A 26818-nucleotide genomic window follows, 5' to 3' on the forward strand; every position below is an offset into this window, starting at 1 on the left:
AGATGAGTAAAGTTATCCATCTTTCTGGCTCTTATAGGTAGGCAGATTCTGAATTTAGGCCTCTATAACCAGCACCAGGTAGGTTCCCTGCTACCTAAGCAGTGAGCAAAGATGAATTCAGGAATATTGAGTGCCTTGAGGAGTGGGGTAGATTTATGCTGGTCAATCAACACTAAAATCTCATTCTAAACCCATCACCCCAGAATTCACAGAAATCTAAAGTAATTTTTATTGACTTTATCTATATACTGCCTATGAAAAGTATACTAAAGCAATTAACATTTTCAATTATTTTTGTAAAAGGAATTCTCTACAAACATACCATGTGCTGTTCATCAAAGAGTTATATTGGACCACATTTAACTAGTAAGTGCTCAATAAACATCAATTATAGGTCAGATCCCATCAGACTCAGTGTTGCTACAAACCTATGTTATACATATTATCCCAACTTAAAAAAAAAAAAAAAAAAGGAATAAGGACTGGGGGTATAACTCAAAGGCAGTGTTTGCCTAGCATGCACAAGACCCTGGGTCCAATTCCTAGCCCTGGAAAAAAAAATTTTTTTTAGAAAAATGAACTTTCTTTTAAAAAGGAGTAAAATTGAGGCTTAGAAAATAAGTTTATTGTCAAGGGCACAACCAGAGTATGACTCAAATCTGAATTTAGAGCCTTGATCATTCTGTGAGATGGGACAGACTTCAATTTTGCAAAATTCTTGGTGAAAGCTACCTGGAAAAAATAAAATGCCTGATTCCCAAGCCATTCTGAAATCCAGATTTGTTTTCTATTAGCTTGCCAAAGTAGTAAGATTTCTATGTGGTTACAAGACTCAGTCAGCCATGAAATGCCCCAATCCATATCTCCCAATTCTCTCACAGATCCTTGAAGTACCTCCCAACACTGACCCCATCTTCTGTTTTCCTGCCAAGATCAACAGCCATGGAGAGGATATGATATTTGAAATTGATAACAGAATAAGCAAAATCCCATCACAGCTACCGCCCAAGGGAGCCCTCAAGGGTTCTGGCCCAGGTTAGGCCCACACTCAATGCTACCTTTGCACCTGACTGGTTCAGGTTCCCTGAAGCCACAGAGTTGATCAATATTGTATCCTATGAGCCTTCTACTCTCACCACAGCATCCGTTCCATGGAATGCATTGCCCTACTTCTCAGAGAAAATTCCGAAAGTAGTGTTTCACCTCCTACAGGAAACAAATAACAGGTTTTATTCAGTAAGAGACATAGGGTCTCCACTCTAGGTAAAAATCAAAAACTTCAGGACCACAGAAAAAGGAAGAATGATCAAAGGCTGTGTTCATGCCAGAGATTCACATATCAAAGAAAAAATTGGAATTCAACAAACTGCTGAGCCAAAAGCCTATGTTAATCCCTTTTTTATTCTGAATTACATTCCACCTCCCCTCTGTCTACCAGAAAGAGAAAATTCAATAAGGATCTAACCTTATTTTTTATGACTTAAAGAGTCAGAACTGTTAAACTAGGTGAAGCAAACTGTCAACTTAGTATATGAAAGAATTTTCTCATTCATCATGGTGTCCAGCCACAGATCAAACTGTTCTAAGGCAGTATCCTGCAGATAGCCCATCAGAGATGCCAGTCAGATTTGGTGAGGGAACAAAAGAGGAGAGGTCACTGTTAAGAGGTACTTCTGGGTTTTGTGAGTAAACAGATGCAGGTTAGAATATTCCATGATTGGAATATTCCATGAAAGCCTTTTAACCACAGGAAACCTTTACTTCTGTTTCAAGCTAAAATCACTAGAAGCATCAAGCAGACCTCAGAAGACTGCAGCACCTGTGTAGGGTGGAACATGCAAAAAAGATGACCTTAAAGTTCCCTTAAACTAAATAAGGTCTCAATATTTGGTTGAATTCTAGAAATTACTTTATATTCTAATTTGCCTATGCACACACACTTCAAAAAATAAAATCTCATGTCTAAGAGTTTGGGCTTCTAGGTTGCATAGTCCTAGTTTCTGGCACTTTACTGGTTATGTAACCTTGAAGAAATTACTTCAGCTAAGACTCACTGTTCTCAACTGTCAAATGGCAAAGATAATGGAACCTGCCATCTAGAGCCGAAGGTTATGTGAAATAGTACACAAAGAACTAAGAGCCAGGCATGGTGGCACACTGAAATCCCAGTGGCTCGGGAGGCTGAGGCAGGAAGATTGCAAGGTCAAAGCCAGCCTCAGCAACTCAGTGAGACCCTAAGCAACTCAGACTCTGTCTCTAAAGAAAATATTTTAAAAAGGGTTGGGGATGTGGTTCCATGGTTGAGTGTCCATGGATTCAACCCCTGGTCTCACCTCCCCACCCCTCCCCCAAAAAAACGAGCCTGGCAAGAATTTGGTAATTCATGGTTATTAATATGGCTTATTACTTTGTAATCTCCAAACATGTTGCTCTTATTCTTGGGTCTAAGTCTTTATTCACGTTTTTCTCTTCTGAAAACTATGTTCACATCCCTTATTATCTTACTTGAAAGATAAGCCCAGTGCAAACAGGGATCATGGTTACAGACTTGGAAGGAATGTAATTCCAACATATCACTTGATCCTATCAAAACCTAACACATTCTCTTAGATCCATAAATTTTTAAAAATTCACTTTTTATTAATATATTCTGTGCTATAGCTTGGGTTTAGAATGTCCCCTAAAGGCCCTTGTGTTAAAAGCTTTGTCCCCAGCCTATGACCCCCTCCTAGGTGGTGATGGAACCTGTAAGAGGTGGGGCCTGGTAGACAGTCTTAGATCCCTGCCCACAAAGGTACTCGCGGACACCGGCCTCTTCCTCTCATCCTTCGCCTCCTGGCCTTGAGGTAAATAGGCTTCCTTTGACATGTATTCCTGCTCTGATGGACCTCTTCGCCACAGGCCCAAAAACAATGAAGTCAACTAACCACGGATGTATACTTCCAAAATTGAGTCATAATTGATCTGTCCTCTTTTTAAGTCAGTTACCTCAGATATTTTGTTCCCATAATGGAAAACTGACTAATATGTAGGTACACAAAGACATGCTTAAGAATATAGCACAATAATGCTATTAGTAGTTAAGAATCAGAAACAACCTAAATACCCATCAGGAGAGTATTGGAATGTCATTTACAACCCTTGCATATAATGGATACTCTGCAAGTTAAACAGAATGAAGCAACTCTACTTGTGTAGAAATGTAGCCAGTAGTCGAGCATTAAATGGGAGAAAAATTTTTAAAAAGATGAAGAATGGTGGAATATTGGAGTAACATTTGCAACTTAAAATCATAACATATAAGCTCGTATATGTAAGCATCGACTCCCTTTGAAAGGAATATAGAAAACATGCTATTTCTGAGAAGGAAAAATAAGGCACTAAGGCCAAGAAAGGAACTTATATTTCTTTTATTTTGCTGAATAATTATAGTATTTAAATTTTATGTCTATATATTAATTTTTAACTTATTTTAATAGACATCAGAAATGTATTTATCACATACATGTTTTAAACTATGCGTACACTGTGGTACGGCTAAATCAAACTAACATATACTTTGCCTCAGATACTTAGTTTTCATGGTAAGAACACTAAAAAAATCTACTCTTAGCTATTTTCAAGAGTATAATACAAAGTTATCAACTATAGTCACATGTTGTGCAATAGATCTTAGTTTTTAGAAATCATTTAAAATAATTAAAAATATTGTCCAACTCCTCCATGAAGCAGTCCCAGACTATCCCAGCCCCTGAGGGTCTCCATTTCTGTCAGCTTTGTGACCTGGTGTGACCAAAACACTCAACAAGAAAAATTTTAGAGGAGGAAGAGTTTATTTTGGGGTTCCCAATTTCAGAGATCTTAGTCCATAGACCACCAACTCTGTTGCTCTGGGCCTGAGGTGAGGCAGCACATCATAGTGAAACAATGTAGTAGAGGAGAGCAGCTCAGAACATAGCCATGATGAAGCAGAGAGACTTCTCCCACAATGACAAAATATGTATGCCAAAGGCATGCCCCAATGACCAACCTCCTCCAGGAACACCCTACCTATCTACAGTTAATTCCTCTCAGGGGATTAATGCACTGATTATGTTAAGGCTCTCATACCCAGTCTTTGCACTTCTAAACTTTTTTGTATTGTCTCACACATGAGATTTTGAGGAACCCCTCATATCGAAACCATAACAGTTCCCCTTCTCCAAGCTTCTAGAACTGCTCTCCTCACCTAATTCCCTCACCAGTTAACCACCTATGTATCAGTCACCCCCACCACATCACAGCTTATAGAGGCTTAATACAACATCACAATGCCATTTTGGAAATGCCATATCTGCAACAAATGAATTTTGAAGCATGGTTTCCAGAAAACTGATACACCTTTGGATTAACCACCACTAAACTGTGGAGTTCCCAAGCTCAAATACTTGACAGAAGCTCCAAGTCTCTATGGACCACAAAATAAATGGTGTTTCCAGAGACGTCAAGTCCCTCCACCTGCTTTTTGGCCACTAATTCTGGAAGGGACTGGAGTAATCCTCACCCTTCTCTTGCTGAGACTCAGAATATGTTCCTGGAGAGAGAAGACAGTTACTGAGTTTTATTTTTATTATTTTTTAAAATTTGAGACAGGGTCTCATTAAGTTGCTCAGGGCCTCATCAAGTTGCTGAGACTGACCTTGAACCTGTGATCCTCCTGCCTCAGCCTCCCAAGTCAGGATTACAGTCCTGCACCACCATGCTTTCCTTTTGTTACTGGGTTTTAGAGCAGGAAGATGCATAGGAGTTTAAGTTTGAAATCTAAAAAAGAAAATACCTCCCATGTTACTCAATTAGTGACAAAGAAATGGGAACAAACAGAGCCTTTGGTAGGATTTTTTTTTTTTTAACCTCTTTCCCACTGCCATTCTGTCATGGACAAAACCCCAGGGAATCTTTTGCTGGATCTACTCTGTGACCTGTAATATTTCCCTAAAGGGCTTACCCATCTCTCAAACTATTCTATGACTTATGTTCATTTTTAAAGGTGAAAATTCTATTGAAATTTATCCCATTTCAATAGCTTTTAGTTTTCAACTCTTTCTGCCATTCAAATTTTCTCCTCCCCTCCCCTTACAAAATACTCTGATTCAGACTGCAAAGTCTCCAAGCTCAGGGAAGGGGGTGTAGAAAAAGGGGGCAAGAGGAAGCACAATTCATTTAGGTTCTCTTGGCTGAAGTTCACCAATCAACCTACAGAGCCAGATGGTGCCTCCCCATCTGTAAAATCCCTTGGGCACCACAGATTCTTTTTTCCTAAAAAGCCCCTGCCAATTGGAGCTTGATGAAATAGAGGCAAGAAATCAGAGGGAGGCTGGGTGCTGCTGAGGCTGATGGCATCAGGGTGCGGGCGGCCCAGGACCCTCAGCTGTTCACTGCTTGCCTCTCACCTCCAGCCCTCAGTTGAGAGAGGCCTCTGCTTTTGGCATAAACCTCAGTGTCAAGCATGGCTTCCTTAGATATAGTAGTATTTCCCATGGATGCTCTAATACAAATTATATAGGATATTAATAAGACTTGTGGGAAAAAAAAAAGAATTCTCCAGTCAAAATGAGTGGGAAATTCTATAATAAGCAAGGTCTGGCAGGTTTCTTTATTGCAGGGCTCATCAGAGTTTGTACAGGTGGGTCATGACTCATTAAGGACAGGACTTGGTATGCAGTACCTTGGTAAGGACCAAGAAGTCTTTCTTTGAGCAGATCCTTGCATGACTACTATTTCTTGAAATACCAGAGAAATGTAAGGCCATCAAGAAATCCTACTCAATCATAAAGAATAAAATCATATCATCTGCAAGAAAATGAAGGGACTTGGCGGACATCATGTTATGAGAAATAAGCCAGACACAGAAAGCCAAGTATTACATGTTTTCTTTCATGTGTAGAAATTTTTTTAAATGACTTGAAAGTAGAAGAGGGACTGTCAATGAAGAAGAAGGGAGTCTGGGGGAGGGAGAGAGAGGGGAGGGCAAGAGAGGATTGTAGGGAGGATAAATACGCTACATGGAAATTTCGCATGGAAACCCATTAATCTGTATGATTCATGTGCATTAGTAATCATAATAATTTTTTTAAAAAATCCTACTCTAGGTCTTCTTTCCAAATGTTTCTATCCCAGTTACATCAAGGGATTGGGAGACACACCCTTTATGGTCCTTTTTACTTGTGATTCTATGACCCATTGAATGTGACAAAATATCAAGACACAATTTCATTTTAACAGATTCAAGACTATTCAAGTCAGTAAAAGCAACAGTAAGAACAGCAGTATCAGCTAATGTCTTTAAAATACACACACACACACACACACACACTAAATTGCCTAGGCTGAACTCACAATCTTGTGATTCTCTTACCTCAGTCTTCCACAGCAGGTATGCACCATCATTTCCAGCTCTAATCCCCCCCCCTTTTTTTTTTTTTTTGCAGTACTGGGGAATGAACCCAGGGCCTTGTGCTTGCAAGGCAAGCACTCTACCAATTGAGCTATATCCCCAGCCCTCTAATTCACTTTTGATTGAACATGTATCAGACATGTCCTAAACAATGTCTCCTAAAATCTTCCCAAGTGCCATAGGAAGTTGAATTCCCATTTTATAGACATAGAAAGTTAGCCTTAAGCATGATAAGCAACATGCATAGTTCATGCAACCAAACAGGGTAGAGCCAGGATCCTGAGCCTAGATTACCTAAGGGATATGCTCTGCATAACCAGGATGTTGTTCAGTGGAACCAAGTCCCATGAGAGAGTCTTGCAGGAAATGTGGAAAGAGAAGCTCTGTGGTCACATGAACATGAGAATCACAATGGATGTACACATAATAGTGTTCAAGAAGTTACATTCCCTATGAAGACTAACCCAGGTCTGGGCATTCAGTAGGCTGTAAATAAAAAATCTCTAAATAATGAGGGGCCCCTCCCATTTAAAGATATTCAACCCCCAAAACAAAGTACAGAGAAGCTCAAAAGGAAAAGGAGATGGGAGGCCATTAGAGACACAGGGCTGGTGAGAAAGTCCCCAAAGCAGGGAGGTTGCTATATTATTTCTAATCTATTGCTAGATTTTGGGGTAACCAATGCCTAAAAATCCTAAAGCACCTAGCAGCCATCCTGCTTCTCTCATTCCATTCTCTCCCTGTACAGGGTGCCTCCAAATTTCAAAGCCTCCTGAAAAGCTCCCAACTCTGTCCATTTGTCACCAGCTCCACAAGGATAATCCCCTAGTCCAAGCCACCATCACCTCTTACCATAAGCGCAACTATTCCCTCTTCTCTCTTGCTGCTCCAATTCCTCCCCCAATGACAACCTTATCACCAAACAAAAAGCTACTTGCCACCAACATAAACCAAAATATGCCAAGCGTCCACTTAAAATCCTTCCTTATACTTGGAATACAATCCAGCTTTCTTGATTTTGTTAGGTAGCTACTACAGCACCAGGCAAATAGTGGATGCTCAGAACGGCTTTCAAAAGCAAGCAATTTCAAGTACAGGGGCAACAGAACTGAATTGCACAAAGCTGATGTTTTAGAGGACATAATTGGTTAGCAAGACACATATGTCTGACTCAGTTTTAGCACACAATCTAAAGCAGTCAATCATTCAGGTTAAATATCAGGCTGTTGGCCCACATTCCAATTCTGGTACAAGTATTTGGAATAATGTTTATGTCAATGTAGGTCCAGAATAACACTGAAAACCAGGCATGAAACTGAGCATTCCCTGCTTTGGGAATTTGTAAGAGATTTTCTTGGCCTTTAAAGCAGAGTAGGTTGAGCTGATCAACTATTAAAAAAAAAAAAAAAATTATAGGACAAAAATACATACATTGTTAGGTAACTAGTTAGGTAACTCCCCCATGAACCAGGGAGCTGGGAAGGACAATGAAGGGTGACTGAATCCATAGGGAGACAGAGAGCCTTGTCTGACAGGCTAGCATCTGAAAGATGGGGACCTGGTATGCCAAACCCTCCCCCAGCCACAATTACATCCTCTTAAGAACACCTATTGTTTCAAGATAGTGTCACACCTTACCAGGTGGCCTGGACCATCCCTTATCACCAAAACTAGTTCACAACCCTCAGTGGTCCCTGGGGCAACCAAAACATCAAGAGCCTCACAAAGAAAGCCTGCCGAGGGCCATTCAGAGGGCCAAGAAAGCTCAACTCCAGCACCACACCACCCTCTCCTCCAGGCAGACAGGAAGTTCCCATGTTGTCAGTCAAAAGGCAAGAGGTGGAACTGGGTAGGATTCTCTGGAAACTTCCCTGGGACCTGTCCTCTTCTCAGATGGCTCACTCTCTCCCTTAAGAATGTCCCCTTTTTCTGTCCCTTCAAATAAACTCATGTCTGCTACTCTGAGTGACAAGTCTGAGATCTTTCTGGTGTGATCACAAACTTCAGGGTGAGAAAGGACGACTGAGGCTGCCTCAGCCCCACAGCTGACTCGGGCCCTGCCACTACCTGGTCTCTGAATTCCAGTACCGTGCCTCTTGGATCACCTCGTAGCCCTTTCCTGCCACACTATTCCTTGAATGACCCAACCTCCCTCTGCATCGGCTTGAACCGGAGCTCCTCCTACGCCCCAATCTTCAAGGACGGGCTCCTCCCTCAGGTCCCAGATCCACCATCATCCACAGTTCTCTGAGCCATCACCCCCATAGTACTCCCACTAGCTACAGGTCCCTGTGTTCCTGCTCTTGCCGCTCCCACTGGAGCCAGGCTCTGCGAGAGCAGGAATCTTCCTCCCGGGCACAACTGCTCCTCCATGCACATACTTTGGTGCCATTTGGTGTCACTGAGGAATCAACTGGGAGAAAAGTACATTTCTCAGACATATCAGCAAGGTGATGCCAGAATTAAGAGGAAACTCAGATTAGGATTGCTGCGTGTCCACTTTTATTCAGCTCTTTTCCACCTTGGAAAGCCGATTCTGTTCCAGATGGAAGTGAAGCCAGATAATAAACACCCCTAAGAGAAGGTCAGAAACACCTGCATTCCAGTGTGACCACGAAGAACTGACCGAATTCCAGTCACCAGCAACTACACTGGGTGGAATTTATGACCTTTAGTTTTCCTGACTCTTCTGAATGTGATTCTCCTGCAATGATCTCACTGAATGCTGAATAATTGACATAATATTCAACAAATATGAAGATGGATGTGATCACAAGGCCATCAATCTAGCCATTTTAATGCTTCCTTTGCCCACATCCCTGATGGGCCTGGAGATGAATGGGGGAGGGGATGTCCTGCAGAGCCTGGGGTAAAGGTGATAGAACAGCTTCAAATTACAGTGTCTCCTGGATTGTTTTGGGGGTGGGGAGAAGAAGTCGGACTCAGCAGCACCTTGTTAAGACTCCTTGGGGAGCCACTAGTCAGGCAGAGAGGCAGATCCCAGTGATGAATGCACCTCTCTTGCCTTTCTCAGTGTCTTTTCTCAGGCATAAGATGACTGGAAAAAAATACAGATGCAGAGAAACAGACACATGCATGTATGCACACACACATGTGCACCACCCATGCCCCCTCTGCTTGCAAACACCTGATCAATTTTCAGAAGTCCTGGTAGGCTGTTCCCTATTTAGGTTAAAAAGTAAGTAAAATGACAAGTTTTTGTCTTTGAAATAAGATGGAGAAGAGCACCCACATTTGGAAGAGATGGGATTTTCAATGAGTTTTTTGTGAATATGAATAAATTCCCCAACACTTACTCCTAAGGTTCCTCTTAATTTGCAGGAATCATGAGACCAAAGCAAAGAAAGGCATGCTTTATGATTTTCGGGTGTTTCTCGGCTTGCTTTTATGAACAGATTGCCATTTAACATATTTGGTTAAGAATAACTAATAAAAAGTTTTTGAGCAGTGATAAGACCAGTGTGTCTGAACACAAGATGCTGAGGTTACTGTTACAATAATTATCCTGTTCCACAAGCCTTATTTAACATCTCTGGTGTCCCTATAAAACTCCCTTCCCCCGAGTGGCCAATAGAACTCCAACCACATGTTTCTAACTATAATTTCACCACTTGACATTCCATGGTCTTGGATTTCTCAATTAGTCTCCAGGTGATTAGATTGTTTATCTTTTAAAGCAATGGTGAATCTGATATCGGCTCACCTGATATAATTCCAGAATATTCAGAATCTTAATCCTCAGGGCAAAATTGACAGATAACATTAATGAACTGTTATTTGTGCCAGACACTACACCCACAGCTTTCCACGTCTCCTATAACCCTCACGCCTTGCTGTGAAGGGTACTATCAACCCTACTTTACAAATGAAACAGTGACATTAAGAAAGATTAACTTTCCTGTACCAGGCAAGTGGCAGGACAGAATTTTGATCTTGTTCCCTTGACATTCTGACAAGGAGGCCTGTGATCTTAACTACACTACTACCCATGAAATTTCTAAGTAACCAAACTCAAACATTATTGGGCAGATGCAAAACATCTGTAAATGTATACAGTTCCCAAGTGTTACAATTCGCTTTTTTGTTTTCTAAAGTTCCTGAAATGATAAAAACAATAGGGTTGTTACTAATTCAGACAGAACACAAATTATTTCTCAGCCATATCATAACTGTTTGCTTCAGGGAATTGGCTGCTAATGAGCTTCAGGTTGTCTATAAACCCCTAACCATCAAAGACAAATTTATTGGTACCTATGTGGATTTTTCTGGGGTGAGAGCCCACAGACTTGGCCAGTTTCTCTAAGGACTCCAAGACCTTCACACCAGAGACAGACAATACTTAGATGCTGCATCGGAAAAGAACTAGGAATTTCATCTTCCCCAAGATGACGGAGTTGCCTACCAATAAAGCAGTAGTACTCAGGTGACAACACACCTCTTTCTTCTTGGGCTCCCCCAGCACTGCTCAAGACTCAGCCTGCTTCCAATTCTTGTGCTTCACTGTCAACCTTGGTCAGTTTTGCTGGCATTCTGTCAACTGTTCACTTTCCCTAACTCACACTTGTTGTCTTCACCTCTGTGATACCAAAAAGCTCAAGTAAGTGAAAATATATTGTCTAGTAAAAAAGTCAAGTACCCAAGTGTGTATTCACTTGTATTTTTAAAAGACCAGGTGAGAAAAGATATGCATAATTCCTTGTATGTATACCGGAAATCTCCAAGTTTACATAAGAAATTGCTAACCTCAGATGCTCTCAGGGAGGTTACAGGGTAGGAAGAGGATGTAAGACTATTCGCTTTTCTTTGTTATTTATTAGAGCTTTATGGTTATACATAGTAGGCAGGTTCATCCTGACAGATAACATTAATAGAATAACATGCATAGAATTCAATTTCAGTTGTAGTTTCATCTACATTTCCTATATGATGTTATTTTTTATTATAAAGAAAGCTCATATTTTGAAAGGCACTTCTCAAAATATTTAAACTTTTGATATGCTAATGTACTTTACTTTTTTCTAACTCTTTTATACATGACGGTAGAATGCACTTTGACACTTCATACGTAAGTGGAGTATAGCTTCTTATTCTTCTGGTTGTGCATGATGTAGAATCCCACCGGTCATGTAGTCATATAAGCAAATAGGTTAATAATGTCCTATTTTTTTCGGCTGTCCTTCCTGCCACCATGTCCCTTCCCCTCCTTTCACTCCCTTCTGCCTAATCCAAAGTAACTCTATTCTTCCCTAACTTACCCTTTTTTATTGTGAATTAGCATTCATACATCACAGAAAACAATCAGCCTTTAGTTTTTTAGGATTGGCTTATTTCACTTAGCATGATATTCTCCAGCTTCATTCATTTACAAGCAATTGCCATCATTTCATTCTTCTTTAAGGCTGTGTAATATTCCATTGTGTGTGTGTGTATATATATATATATTTTATTTTATCCATTTGCTGAAGGGCATCTAGGTTGGTTCCATAGTTCAGCTATTGTGATTTGAGCTGCTATAATCATTAATGTGGCTGTGTCACTGTAGTATGCTGATTTTAAGTCCTTTGGGTATAAACTGAGGAGTGGAACAGCTGGGTCAAATGGTGGTTCCAAGTTTTCTGAGGAATCTCCACACTGCTTTCCATTGTGACTGCACTAATTTACATTCCCACCAGCAATGTATGAGTGTACCTTTTTCCCACATCCTCACAAACATTTATTGTTGTTTGTATTCTTGGTAATTGCCATTCTGACTGGAGTGAGAAGAAATCAGAGTGGTTTTGATTTGCATTTCTCTAATTGTTAGAGATGTTGAACATTTTCTCATATACTTGTTGATCAATTGTATTTCTTCTGTGAAGTGTCTGGTCAATTCCTTAGCACGTTTGTTGATTGGGTTACTTGTTTTTGTTTTGTTGTTTTTTTTGTTTTTTTAATGTTAAGTTTTTTTTTTTTTTGTTTTTTTTTTTTTTGAGTTCTTTGTATATCCTGGAGATTAATGCTCTGAAGTACATGTGGTAAAGATTTTCTCCCATTCTGCAGGCTCTCTTCATATTATTGATTCTTTCCTTTGTAAGAAGCAGCTTTTTAGTTTAAATCCATCCCATTTATTGATTTTTTAAATTTTATTTCTTTCACTTTAGGAGTCTTGCAAAGAAAGTCAGATCCTAAGTCAACATGGTGAAAATTTGGGTCTGTTTTCTTCTATTAGATGCAGGGTCTCTGTTCTAGTGCCTAAGTCTTTGATCCACTTTGTATTGAGTTTCATGCATGGTGAGAGATAGGGATTTAATTTCATTTTGTTACATATGGATTTCTAATTTTCTCAGCACCATTTGTTGAATAGGCTATCTTTTCTCCAGTGAATGTTTTTGGTACCTTTGTGTAGTATGAGATAACTGTATTTATGTGGGTTTGTCTCTGTCTTGTATTCTGAACCATTGGTTTACATGTCTGTTTTGGTGCCAGTACCTTGCTGATTTTGTTATTATGGCTCTGTAGTATAGTTTAAGGTCTGGTATTTTGATGCCTCCTGCTTCATTCTTCTTGCTAAGGATTGCTTTGGCTATTCTAGGTCTCATTTTTCCAAATGAATTTCTATTTTTCTTAACTGAAATATATGTTACTAGAAAAATAGCTTCTTTCTAAATTTAACAGGGCAAATTCAAGCACATAAATTTTTATACTAGACTCTTAAGACTTTAATAAATTATCAACTATTCCAAAACATTTTAAAAAATTCTGCCTTTAGTTGCAGTGTGAGGCAATTTATATATAACTGTTGTTTAAAGTTGCATGATAGTATGAACTTTTTGAAGACATTAAACCCAACAATGAGGTATCTGCACTTAAATTTAGCTTTAATGATGCTACCAAATAAATCTCTCAGCCAAGGTGGCAATCAGCAAACAAAATGTCTTCTATAAATGCTAATTTTGAATCTGAACAATCAAAGACAACCTATGGTTTCTCAGTCCTCATTCTTCTGTAAGGTTTCTTTTGATATAAACTGTAAAAAGCAACTCAGTCTTAGAAGCATTAAAATGGGAGGATACAGAGGGGATCCATACAATGCATATTCCAGTGTTAAAAAAGAATACCAAGAGTGGACAAGATACAAAACAGCCAGAACCTTCACATATTTCTGTAGGAATGTAAAACAAATTTCTTTACAAAACAGTTTGATAGTTTCTAATGATGTTAAATCGTACCTCTGTGGCCCAGAAATCTCATTGCTGAATATATTCCTAACAGAAATAGTGCATGTGTCCACAGAAAGACATGTGCATGCATATCTGTACCTCTGTATTAGTCTAATTTCTTTTACCATAACGGTCCATGAGTCAGGCTAACTTTATAAAGTAAAGGTTAATTTAGCTCATGGTTCTAGAGATTCAAGTACAAGGAGCCAGCATCAGCTCAATTTTGGTGAAGACTTCATGGCCTATGGCAGAGAGGGAGAGATTACATTGCCCAACAGTAAGCCAGAAAGAGTGGTGTCCCACAGTGTCTTCCGAGAACAGGGCCTCTAGTTGACCTGATAATGTCCTACTTGGCCCTATCTCTTAAAAGGTTCCATATTCACATCTCAATGCCACCATCCTGACTCCAACGAGTGAACTCTTGAAGGATAAACCACATCCAAAACATAGCAACCCCTACATTTACAATTTTAGAAGAGATAAAAGGTTGGAAGAACAGGCTCAGGATTTAAAAAAAAGATCTTTGAAAGAAATTCAGCATTGTGCACAATTCAATATATTATCTTGATATTCTAAATTTTACTATGGAAGGAAAGTCTCATTGCAAAGCATCCCTAGTACATATCCTCAAGTGCTGATCTCAATGAAACCTCAACTCTTATTTTCCCTGCACCAAGCTCACATATACGAAGAGAAAGAGCTCAGAAATTTTTAAGGGTAAAATACTGATGCCCCTTTACAGAATAGGAATAATTTTACTTTAATCACAATTAAAAGTTAAACTATATCTGGGCGTGGTGGCACAGACCTGTAATCTCAGACTGGGGAGGCTGAAGCAGGAGGATCACAAGTTTGACACCTGAGATAACTTAGTGACACTTGTCTCAAAATAAAAAATTAAAAGGGCCAGGGATGGAGTGCAGTGGTAAAGTACTCCTGGGTTCAATCCCTAGTACTGGGGGAAAAAAATTGAATAAATCAAAGGGTTCTCACTTTCGCCCTGCTTCCTATGGCTATTCAGAAGATGCACTATAAGGAGAAAAAAAAAAAAAAAGTTTGATGATCAACAAGTCATCTAGGATTTAGTACTCAAAGGAATTCTAAGTATTTCCAACATGATCTGGGGCAGAGTAACAGGATAAATAGAAAATTGCTCACAGTAACCTGGAAGTGAGTATATATCACACCAAATGGACTCTCACCACACATAACAGACAGCAGTATTTTCCCCTTCTGCAAACAATATGTGAGATAAAGCAAAGCGTCTGTGGGAGAAAGGAGGAGAGCTGAAAATACCGACATCTACCTTCAGACCCAGGGTTGGCCATATCCAACCCTGGATGCTCTTGTGTGACCTATGAACAAAGAATGATCATGTTCTTCATTAGTTAGAAAAAAATTGAAAATACTTCATGACACATGAAAGTATAAAACTCAGATCAGTGTCCACAGCGCTGAGGGTTTAGCTCAGTGGTCAAGCACTTGCCTGGCATTTGTGAAGCCTTGGATTTGGTCCCTACTATTGCCTAAAAAGTTATATGAATCATAAATAAAGTTCCATTTGAACACAGGCATGCTCCTTTGTTTACAAATTATCTGACTATTTCACACTACAACAGCAGCATAACTGACTGAGACCATGTGACTCATGAAGTATTTACTCTGTCTCTTAACAAAGTTTGCTGGGCCCTGCTCTAGGCTGTAAGTGTCTGAAGGGCAGAGACTACATTCCTAGTACATTTTATTATTTTTGCTCCCCATAATCCAGCTCTCTACCTGTCAAAGGCCCGTCCCTATTCCCTTAAGAGAAAGCTGCCCCTCATCCTCACCCACTCCATGGAGTTCTTTGTAAGGACAATAGGTAATAGGTACACCAGTTCCCCTGGGCCCACCACTGGGTGGTGCTCTGGGCTCAGATGATCAAAAAAAAAAAAAAATCCTGGGACCTTTGAGGGTCCACACTATTCCCCAGGGCATGAGCCTGAGGAGGTGTGGAATTGGAACGGCTACTAGCATGCCACCCTGAAAGGGAGCCCTGCTAGGGACTGAGGTGATGCAAAGCAAGATTTAAGACATGAGAGAGAGAAGCCACGGGGCCACTGCTCCGTTTGAGCCTGGACCACAGGGAGCCTGAAGTCAACGTTTTGTTATATGTGCTTCCCTAGCCTAAACGCAGTCATTTTTGCTTAAATTTGTTTGAACTATATTTATCATGTACAATTCCAAACGCAAATCCCAGCTAATACAGGCCCATTCCCACGTGCACTCCCAGCAGCACCCAGCACCAAAGCATTAACACTGGAGGGCCCTGGGAATGCCTGGGAGTTAGAACGACAGTTCCAATAATTTGGAGGCAGGAAAAGGAAACCCTGCAGCATTTAGATGTATAGAGAAATAAACATGAGAAATATTTTACCTCTTAGGATTACACAAGTAAAAATTAATTATTCCAATATCACATCTATTGATGGCACAAAGTGGACACGTGTTGACACTCCATGTATTGTTATGATCCTGTTATGTCTCATGATAACCTATTAAAACTATGTAGCTGCTTCTGGACCTCAGAGCCCACCTGGCAGAGACTCAGCGCCTGTGCTGTGTGGCTCCCCAGCATGTTTGGGGGCTGGTGCAGAGGCCTTGAATTGTCCCTGAGGGCGTGGTTGCCATCTTTGGGTGGGCTGGCTCCCATCCTGGGACGCCTCCGGGAGACTGGAGGCCCTTTGACACGTACCGCACAGAGATACTGGGGACTGGGAGGTTTGAGTGGTGGATGACTGACCGTGGATTTTTATTTTTTGTTTTTTAAGTATTTATTTTTTTCTCACTCTATTTTCCTTTTATTTAACTATTTCCTTGGAGTCTTTTTCTCCCTTTTCTCATGCTAAAGACCAACTTCTTTTGATCCCGCTCTCACTCTTCCCCTGATCAGGCACCTCTATTTACTCACTTCTTATCCCATTAACAGTTACATTCTACACCCCTCCCCATCCTCTTCGTCCACCACTAGAAGTTGTAGAGCTCATTGCAAGTCTATGGGCTATACTATAGATAATAATCGAGCTCATCCTATCTTACAATACTGCTAACATATATCTGGTGCAGGGCTGCATATTGTTTGTATTGGGTGCTGCTAATATTGATCTTACCCTCGAAGGAGGGGTATTGGAAACCTGCAGGTATACAATAAGCCTGCAGGGGGGAAGCTGCAATACCTCAGATCTTCACTGGTAGAGGGGAATATACAGAAACAATATGAAAAAGCAGGGGAAGAAAGTGTCCCTAACAAACCAAGATACTATTCTGATAGAATCCAATGACAGCATGGCAGTAGAAGTGACAGAAAAGGAGTTCAGAATGTATATAATTAAAACAATCTGTGAAACAAAGGATGACATAAGAGAGCAAATGCAGGCAATACATGATCACTCCAATTAACAGTTAAAAGAGTAAATGCAGGAAGCAAAAGAGCACTTCAGTAAAGAGATAGAGATTCTGAAAAAAAATCCAAACAAATACTTGAAATGAAAGAAACAATAAACCAAATTAAAAACTCAATAGAAAGTATCACCAACAGAATAGAACTCATGGAAGACAATCTCAGACAAGAAGACAAAATATTTAGTCTCAAAAACAAAGTTGACCAGAGAAGATGGTAAGAAATCATGAACAGAACCTCCAAGAATTATGGGATATCATGAAAAGACCAAATTTAAGAATTATTGGGATTGAGGAAGGCACAGAGAAACAAAATCAAAGGAATGTACAACCTAGTCAATGAAGTAATATCAGAAAATTTCCCAAACCTGAAGAATAAAATGCAAAATCAAATTCAAGAGACTTACAGAGTACCAAATACACAAAATTACAACAGATCCACACCAAGGCACATTGTAATGAAAATACCTCACATACAAAATAAAGATAGGATTTTAAAGGCTGCAAGAGAAAAGTATCAGGTTACATTCAAGAGGAAACTAATATGGCTATCAGCAGATTTCTCAGGCCAGACCCTAAAAGCTAGAAGGGTCTGGAACAATATATTTCAAACTCTGAAAGAACATGGATGCCAATGAAGAATCTTATACCCAGCAAAACTAACCTTCAGATTTTGTGATGAAATAAAATCTTTCCATGATAAACACAAGTTAAAAGAATTAACAAATATAAAGCCTGTACTACAGAACACTCTCAGCAAAATATTTCATGAGGAGGAAGTGAAAAACAATACAAGTCAGCAAAGAGAGGAACTACCATAAAGGAAAAGCCAATCAAAGGAGAAACCAAGTCAAGTTACAAATCAAAAATAAACCAAAATGACCAGGAATACAAATCATATCACAATGATAACCCTGAATGTTAATGGTCTAAACTCATCAACCAAAAGACAGACTGGCAGATTGGATTAAAAAGAAAGACCCAACAATATGCTGACTTTAAGAGACTCATCTGATAGAAGACATGCACAGACTAAAGGCGAAAGGATGGGGAAAAACATACCATGCACATGGACTAAAAAGCAGGGGTCTCCATCCTCATATCAGATAAAGTGAACTTCAAGCCTAAGTTAGAAGGGATAAAGAACATTTCATGCTGCTTCAGGGAACCATAAACCAGCAAGACATAACAATTTTAAATATTTAAGGCCCAAACAATGGAGCCTCTATGTACATCAAAAAAAACCTTTATTTTAAGAATCAAACAGACCAAAACACAATAATTGTGAGTGACTTTAACCACTGGATAAAGTCCAGTGACTGTCACCACTGGATAGATCCTCCAAACAAAAACTGAACAAAGAAACTATAGAATTAAATACAATCAATGATATAGACTTAACAGATGTATAGAGAATTTTATCCATCATTGAGTGAATACACTTTCTTCTCATCAGCTCATGAATCCTTCTCAAAAACAGATCATATGCTATGCCACAAAGAAGCCATCAGTAAATACAAAAAAATAGAGATACTACCTTGTATTCTAACAGACCATAATGGAATACAATTGGAAATCAATGATAAAATAAGAAACAAAAACTACTCTTACGCCTGGAGACTAAATAATATGCTATTGAATGATGCAATGATAACAGAAGACATCAGGGATCAAATGAAAAAATTCTTAGAAGTAAACGAGAACAACAATACAACATATCAAAATCTCTGGGACATTCTGAAAGCAGAACTAAGAGGAAAGTTCATTGCAATGAACTCATACATTAAAAGAATAAAAAGTCAACAACTAATTGTCCTAACATTACATCTCAAAACCCTAGAAAAAGAACAGATCAACACCAAAGTAGTAGAAGACAAGAAATAATTAAAATTAGAGCTGAAATCAATGAAATTGAAATGAGAGAAACAATGCAACAAATTGACAAAACAAAAAGTTGGTTCTTTGAAAAAGTAAACAAAATTGACAAACCCTTAGCCACACTGAGAGAAGGAGAGAGAAAACTCAAATTACTAGAATTCATGATGAAAAAGGATAGATCATGGCAGACACCACTGAAATACATAATTAGAAACTATTTTGAAAATCTATACTCCAACAAAGTAGAAAATATTGAAGACATTGACAAAATTTTAGACATATGATCCTCCCAAACTGAATCAGGAAGACATACACAATTTAAACAGATCAATTTCAAGCACCAAAATAGAAGAAGCCATCAAAAGTCCACCACCAACAACAACAAAAATGCCCAGGACCAGATGGATTCTGAGCCGAATTCTACAAAACCTTTAAAGAAGAACTAATACCAATATACTCCCTAAAGTATTCCAGGAAATAGAAAAGGATAGAACCCTTCCAAACTCATTCTATGAAACTAGTATCACTCTGATACCAAAACCAGACAAAGTGCATCAAGAAAAGAAAACTTTAGACCAATATCCCTGATGAACATAGATGCAAAAATTCTTAACAAAATTCTGGAAAATCACATACAAAAACATATTAAATAGATAGTGTACCATGATCAAGTGGGGTTTATCCCAGGGATGCAAAGATGGCTCAACATCTGGAAATCAATAAATGTAATTCATCTCACCAATAGACTTAAAGTTAAGAATCAGATGATTATTTCAATAGCTGCTGAGAATGTGTTTGATAAAATACAGCACCCCTTCATGCTTAAAACACTAGAAAAAATAGCGATAGGAGGAACATACCTCAACATTATAAAGACTATCAATGCTAAGCCGATAGACAACATCATTCTTAATGGTGAGAAACTGAAAGCATTCTCCCTAAAAACTGGAACAGGGCAAGGATGCCCTCTTTTACCACTTCTATTCAACATCATCCTTGAAACTCTAGCCAGAGCAATTAGACAGACCAAAGAAATTAAAATGATATGAATAGGAAAAGAAGAACTTAAGCTGATACTATTTGCCAATGACATGATTCTATATTTAGAGGATCCAAAAAACTCCACTAGAAAACTTCTAGAACTAATAAATGAATTCAGCAAGGTAGCAGAATATAAAATCTGATACATATAAATCTAATGCGTAAGTGATGAATCCTCTGAAAGAGAAAATTAGGAAAAACTATTCATTCACAATAGCATAAAAAAAAAAATACTTGGGAATCAATCTAACAAAAGAGGTGAGAGACCTCTACAATAAAAACTACAGAACACTAAAGAAAGATATTGAAGAAAACCTTAGAAGATGGAAAGATCTCCCATGGTCTTAGATAGGCAGAATTAACATTGTCAAAATGGCTATTCTACCAAAGGCACTATACAGATTTAATGCAATTCCAATTAAAATCCCAATGACATTCCTCATAGAAAGAGAGAGCAATCATGAACTTCAACTAGAATAATAAGAGACGTTGAATAGCCAAAGCAATTCTGAGCAGAAAGAGTAAAGCAGGAGGTATCAAATACCAGACCTTAAACGATAGTACAGAACAATAGTAACAAAAACAGCATGGTATTGGCACCAAAATAGACCGGCATACCAATGGTACAGAAAAGAAGACACAGAGACAAACCCACAAAAATATAGTTACCTCTTACTAGACAAAGGAGCCAAAAACATACAATGGAGAAAAGATAACCTCTTCAACAAATGGTGCTGGTAAAACTGGAAATCCATATTCAGTAAAATGAAATTAAACCTCTTTCCCTCAACCTCCCCTTCCCCCTTCTCTCTCTCTCTCTCTCTCTCTCTCTCTCTGCACAAAACTCAACTCAGAATGGATCAAGGACTTAGGAATTAGACCAGAGACCCTGCACCAAATAGAAGACAAAGTAGGCCTGAATCTTCATCATGTTGGCTTAGGATCAGACTTCCTTAACAAGACTTCCAAAGCTCAAGAATCCATAAATGGGATGAATTCAAACTAAAAAGCTTTTTCTCAGCAAAGGATACAATCAATAATGTGAAAAGAGCCTACAGAGTGGGAGAAAATCTTTTTCACACACACTTCAGATAGAGTACTAATCTCCAAAATTTATAAAGAATTTATAAAACTTTACACCAAAAATACAAAGAACCCAAACAATAAATGGGCCAAGGAACTGGACAAACACTTTACACAAGAAGATATACAGGTGATTAATAAATGTATGAAAAAGTGTCCAATATCTCTAGTAATTAGAGAAATGCAAATTAAAACAACTCTAAGTTTTCAGTGGCATATATACACAATGGAATATTATTAAGCCATATGAACAATAATATTATGGTACTTGCAGATAAACGGATGGAATTGGAAAATATCATGCAAAGTGAAATAAGCCAATTCCAAAAAAACCAAAGGCCAAATGTTTTCCCTGATAAGTGGATGATGATACACAATTGTGTGGGGAGGTGAGAGAAGAATGGAGGAACTTTAGATTACGTAGAGGGAAATGAGAGGGAGGAGTGGGTAGGGGTATGAAAGATGATGGAATGAGACAGACATCATTACCTTATGTACATGTATGATTACACAATTGGTATGAATCTACATCATGCACAGCCATAGAAACAAAAATTTGCACCCCATTTGTGTACAATGAATCAAAATGCAGTCTGTAAAAATTAAGATAATAATGATTAAAAACTATGTAACAAACTGGTGTTCAGGGAGGTTATTGTCAGATGACAGAGGCAGTGAGAGGAAGAGACTTAAAACCAGGTCTGTCTACGTTTAAGATCCATGCTTATGAATCAATCCTTTGACTATTAGAGATCCCCTAGCTCCAGAACAGGTCCAGCAAGGCAAGGCAGCCTAGCTCGGCATGGTGGCACATACCTGTAATTCCAGCGACTTGGGAGACTAAAGCAGGAAAATCACAAGTTCAAGTTCAAGGCCAGCCCCAGCAACTAAATGAGACCCTATCCCAAAATTTAAAAAGCTGAGGATGTGGTTCAGTGTAACATACCTCTGAGTTCAAGCCCTAGTACCAAAATAAAAATTAAAAAAAAAAAAAAAAGCAGCTTGCCAAGTTAAGATATAACACCGTAAAAAAGTTTATGTCCTAGTTATTCCTCCCTCCCTCTATAACCTTCACCAACTGATTCATCTGAATCCCAATTTCCCCACCTATAAAAACAGTGTTAATACTACACATATCAAAGTTTCCTGGAGGACTAAATGACATTATATGTGTACATATGAGATACTTCATATGTATCCAAACTCACAAATAGATGTGGATATCCATATATACATGAACATATATACATTCCTATCCATACACACATATATATGTGTGTATGGATAGGAATGTGTATACACATATGTGTGTATGGATAGGAATGTGTATACACACACACACACACACATCTTAGTAAGTGATACATCCTGTGAACTTAACATGTGCTCGTCTCAGATTCCCATACCTTGGTTAGGTCCAGATTTCCTTAAAGTCTCCACTTGATCCCAACCACCACCCCCAACACAATTCTGCAGAATTCTTTACAGAGGAAAAGGCACATACCAGCTGCTCTTGTGGGACCTGCAGCAGGCACTAGACACTCACGTCCATCCTTCACAGGTTCCCATTAATGAATTGAGCTTTTAACCAGCCTGATGTAGCCAGGCCTTGAGTTCCCAGGCTGCAGTCCATTAGCATACACAGCACCATTTACTGACAAATGCACGTAATTCATCTCCACCGTGTCACTGTTTTATGGCTGCTTCCTGTCTTGGAGCTCAAGTGATGAGGTTTTATGCAGTTGGGTATTTTTGTATTTTTTAATTGGAGCTTTAGATTTCAAGAAACAAAAAATGGTGCTCAATTAAAAATCACTCACAAGTTTGCAATCCTTTGGTGCATGAAAAAGGGAGAAAAGAGGATTAAAGAAGGAGAATCTAATAGAGCAGCCTGAGTCAAGAAAATCAAGACAGCTCACATCTTTTGAATAAAGAAACATAGTCATGTGTTTTTTCTGAAGATAAAGTCCATTCCCTTATCTTTCTCAGATGTGACCATATCAGATGGCCAGGCGAGCAGAGCTAAGAGTCCTTTTGCTTGGCCAAGACCAGTGGGAGGAACAGATTGTGGTCTCTGACATTGGTATGCAGTTGAGTCCCAGCCCTGCAATATAATCGTGTGCCATCCTGGTCAAGTTACTTAATTTATCAGAGTTTCAGTCTCTTTTCCTACAAAATAGGACAATAGCGAATGTGGTTCATACGTGTGATAGGATACTTGGCTTCAAGCTACGGAGGTCAAGTGAAGGAAGATCTGATTGGAATCTATAGAAGCAAGGAAATCTACAGCACACATGGAAAAGCAGCAGGAGTCGCGAGTGCTCTGAAGCTGGGCAGAAAGACATCTGTCCAGGCACTGCTGTCAGCCAGACCGTGGCTTCTACCACCCCCGTCTCTGCCCTTTCATGTCCTGGATCAGGTCCAAATCATCCAACACAAGAGTCAGATTGACTGATCAGGGAGACAAGAGAGGGAAAGTGAGGTGCCCCGGGAGGTAGGGCACTATCTGGTTCCCCCACATGAAAGAAAGTCACAGGAAGATATACACAAGGACACTCTTCCCAAAATGAAAAATATCCATGACAATGGCTTTTTTGTGAAGAGTAGATAAGATAATGCACATAGAGCCCTTAGCAACTTACCAGAATGAAGCAGATGGCCAATAAATGACAGCTCTTGTTATTGCTGTAATTAGCATGATTTTTTTAACAGTGACCACTCTGACCACAAGAGGTGATACAGGCAGATAATTTTCAAAAATAGACTTCTAGGTGACTTCCTGATGAAGGCGTCACGGAAGAGGACGGAACAATACCATACACAGGCCAAGGCATCTGAGGAAAGACACATGAGAATATCAAGGCCACTCATAGGCTCCCCTTGATGTCAGTGTCGGCCTAGATGCTGGGTGGGGTGTCCCCTGCTCTAGAGGGAAATGAATGCTCTTATGCAGCATCTCCCTGGCATGGTCCACATTCCATTACACCACAAGCACAACGCTCAGCTCTGCACAGGAGGGGTCTTCTCTCTCAACAACTTGCTTCAAGTCCCACGTATAGGAAAGACAGATTAGAGTCCTCCTGAGCTTAACACACAGACTCAAGCAATGCAATTTAACAAGGACATGCACATGCCTGCACATTATTTGCATCCAAAAAAAAAAAAAAAATACAGCTGAAGTCTAAATATCAGGCCAGCATAATGCAGAGAAACAATCCTGACATGCAATTCATTCTTTGCATCTCTCTTCAGTGTACAGTGGGGGATTTTTTTAAGGGTAGAATTATCACCATAAGTAAAAGTCCTAGTAATAGAATATGGAAAACCATATTCTTGAAGTCACTATGATCTCAGAGAGGGAGAACCGTTCTCTTCAGGTCTGGTTTTAGTTGTCTATGGCAGCCTTAAGTTGTCTTTGTGTTGCTTGGTCCTTCCTCACAAGTCGAAGTAGAGAACATAAATGTTGACTTGAGTCCGGAGAAGGCTCCCGGGTTCTTCACGTTGCCCTCCCCAATTGAAGTCATATTCAGTACTGGATAAAATTTAGTGAAAATAATAGAAACTCAGGATTGAATTTAGGATTTCTATCATCTAGAATATATCATTATTTGGAGATTTCCTAATCCACCTTGCCTACCATGCTAAATCTTTGACTTGTTCCAATATACTCAAGTTGCAATTCAAGTTGTGATAATAGTCATGTTAAATTATGGTTATTAACTAATAAAACTTCAGATAAGAGTTGATGTAATGGGGATGCCTTCCTACATCCAACACCATCTAGTCCATGACTGCTACATGCCAGGAACCACAGTAGGCTCTGGGGATGTGATTATGAGAACAGGCAGTCAGGGAGTGCAAGGAATTTCCAGGCTAAGGAAAGAAAAAGATGGTGGCTTTATTAAAAAAAAAAAAAAAAAAAATCCAAGGTGACAAATGTATCAGAGGAGCTGGAGCTACCCAGGCAAAAGAAAAAAGTTTTGAGGAGGTGTAGCAGACAGACCCAAAGAACGACTGGGCGAAGAGGATGGGGTAGGTGGAACAGAGGACATTTTGTCAGACATTCAACGGTCCTTGCTTCTTCCTAGGAGATTTAAAGAACTCTAAATATTATCATTAGGAAAAGTTGGGGGTATAAAATATATAGAGATAAGAACATAAATATATCTATGATCAAATATCTCCATCCCTAGATGCATCCCGGATATGCCCAAAACCTGAACAAAAGTTCTCCAATCGAAGCAGTGTTGTTTAAGGATCTATGGGCAGGACCATGAAGATTATACAAAGGAACATAAAGTCTGGTTCCTCCTGCCCTCAGTAGTACCCAAGCTAGTTTTGAAAACAAGACATAACCACAAATGTTAGGAAAAAGTCACCTAGACTGTTCAAGGCACAAAAGCTGTGTCCTTGTATTCATTGAGCAAAGATTTATTTAGCAATTATGGACTCAATATTGTATGGGAAACCAAAATGACTAAGACCCAGGATTTGCCATTGTGGGTGGAGACATGTGTAGTGAGTCTTGGAGAAGGAGTAGAAATTGGACTGGTGGAGAAGTGAAGAATCACAGCCTGGACAGATGTAAAGCAGGGAATGATATCAGAGAAGAGGGCTGATATCTACCAGGACAGTGAGCCATCCAGTCTGGTTGTAGCCGAGTTGATCAAGTTGCCAGCTCCTGCCCATCTGGCACCATCATAAGCATGATCCAAGGTGACCCCGCTTTTCTCAGATCCCTGCGATCTCTCACAGTTATCCAGATAGCCACTCCCCAAAACTTGACATATGGAAACTACCAGCAAAGTGGGGGCACTATGAGCAGAAATAGGAAAGGGAAGAGGACGAAGTGAATATGTCTGGCTGCTACAGTTCAGCAAAGTCCATTGGCATACAGCCTCAAAACTGGCTTCCTGGCCGACATTCACATGGTTGAGCCTTCTTTGGTAGGAAAACCACAAATCCAGTCTACTCTGGACAGGCACAGATAAGCTTTTCACTGAGGAGGCTACATAACTGCAGGGATCAGGGAACAAACTGAATGAATGCAGAAATTTGCTAATGAACTAGAGCACCCGAGTCATTCATGACTCCTGTTAGTGTAAAAGAGGTGTTAAAGGAAACTGGCAACTTTGTCCTTAAAAGATTAAAAGAGAATTGAAGGGGATATGCTTTTCTGAAATAAATGCTATCCAATGTTAGGCTGTGTGCTACAGAAAACATCTATGGGGGGTTGGTGTTGTGGCTCAATGGTAGAACACTTGCCTAGCACATGTGAGGCACTGGGTTTAATCCTCAGCACCACATAAATAAAATAAAGGTATTGTCTCCATCTACAACAAAGAAAATGTTTTTAAAAATCTGTGGTACCAGGTATGTCTCACACTTCAGGGTTCACTTCTTGACTGTTCCAGTTACCATCCTAAAATCTTTATGCTCAAAGCAACTCTATTAGGTAGAAAATATAATCTCCAATTTACAGATGAGGGGAAAAAGACACGTGGAAAGTTTAAGAACATTCCCTGGAGCCATACTTCCAGGCAACAGTAGAGCCAAAATCTGAATTCAGATGACCACGTTCTAGAGGTATCCCTCAAACTATAATATTCTGCTTCCAGCAGGAGTGAGACTATTACCCATATAACTTCATGTGGAGTATCTCTGTGGGTGATCTCAAGGGATGGGTTGATCTAATCAATGGCTGAAGGTTTACAGATAGAGAAGT

The sequence above is a fragment of the Sciurus vulgaris genome (assembly GCF_902686455.1).
Source record: "Sciurus vulgaris genome assembly, chromosome: 6".
NCBI lineage: Eukaryota > Metazoa > Chordata > Mammalia > Rodentia > Sciuridae > Sciurus > Sciurus vulgaris.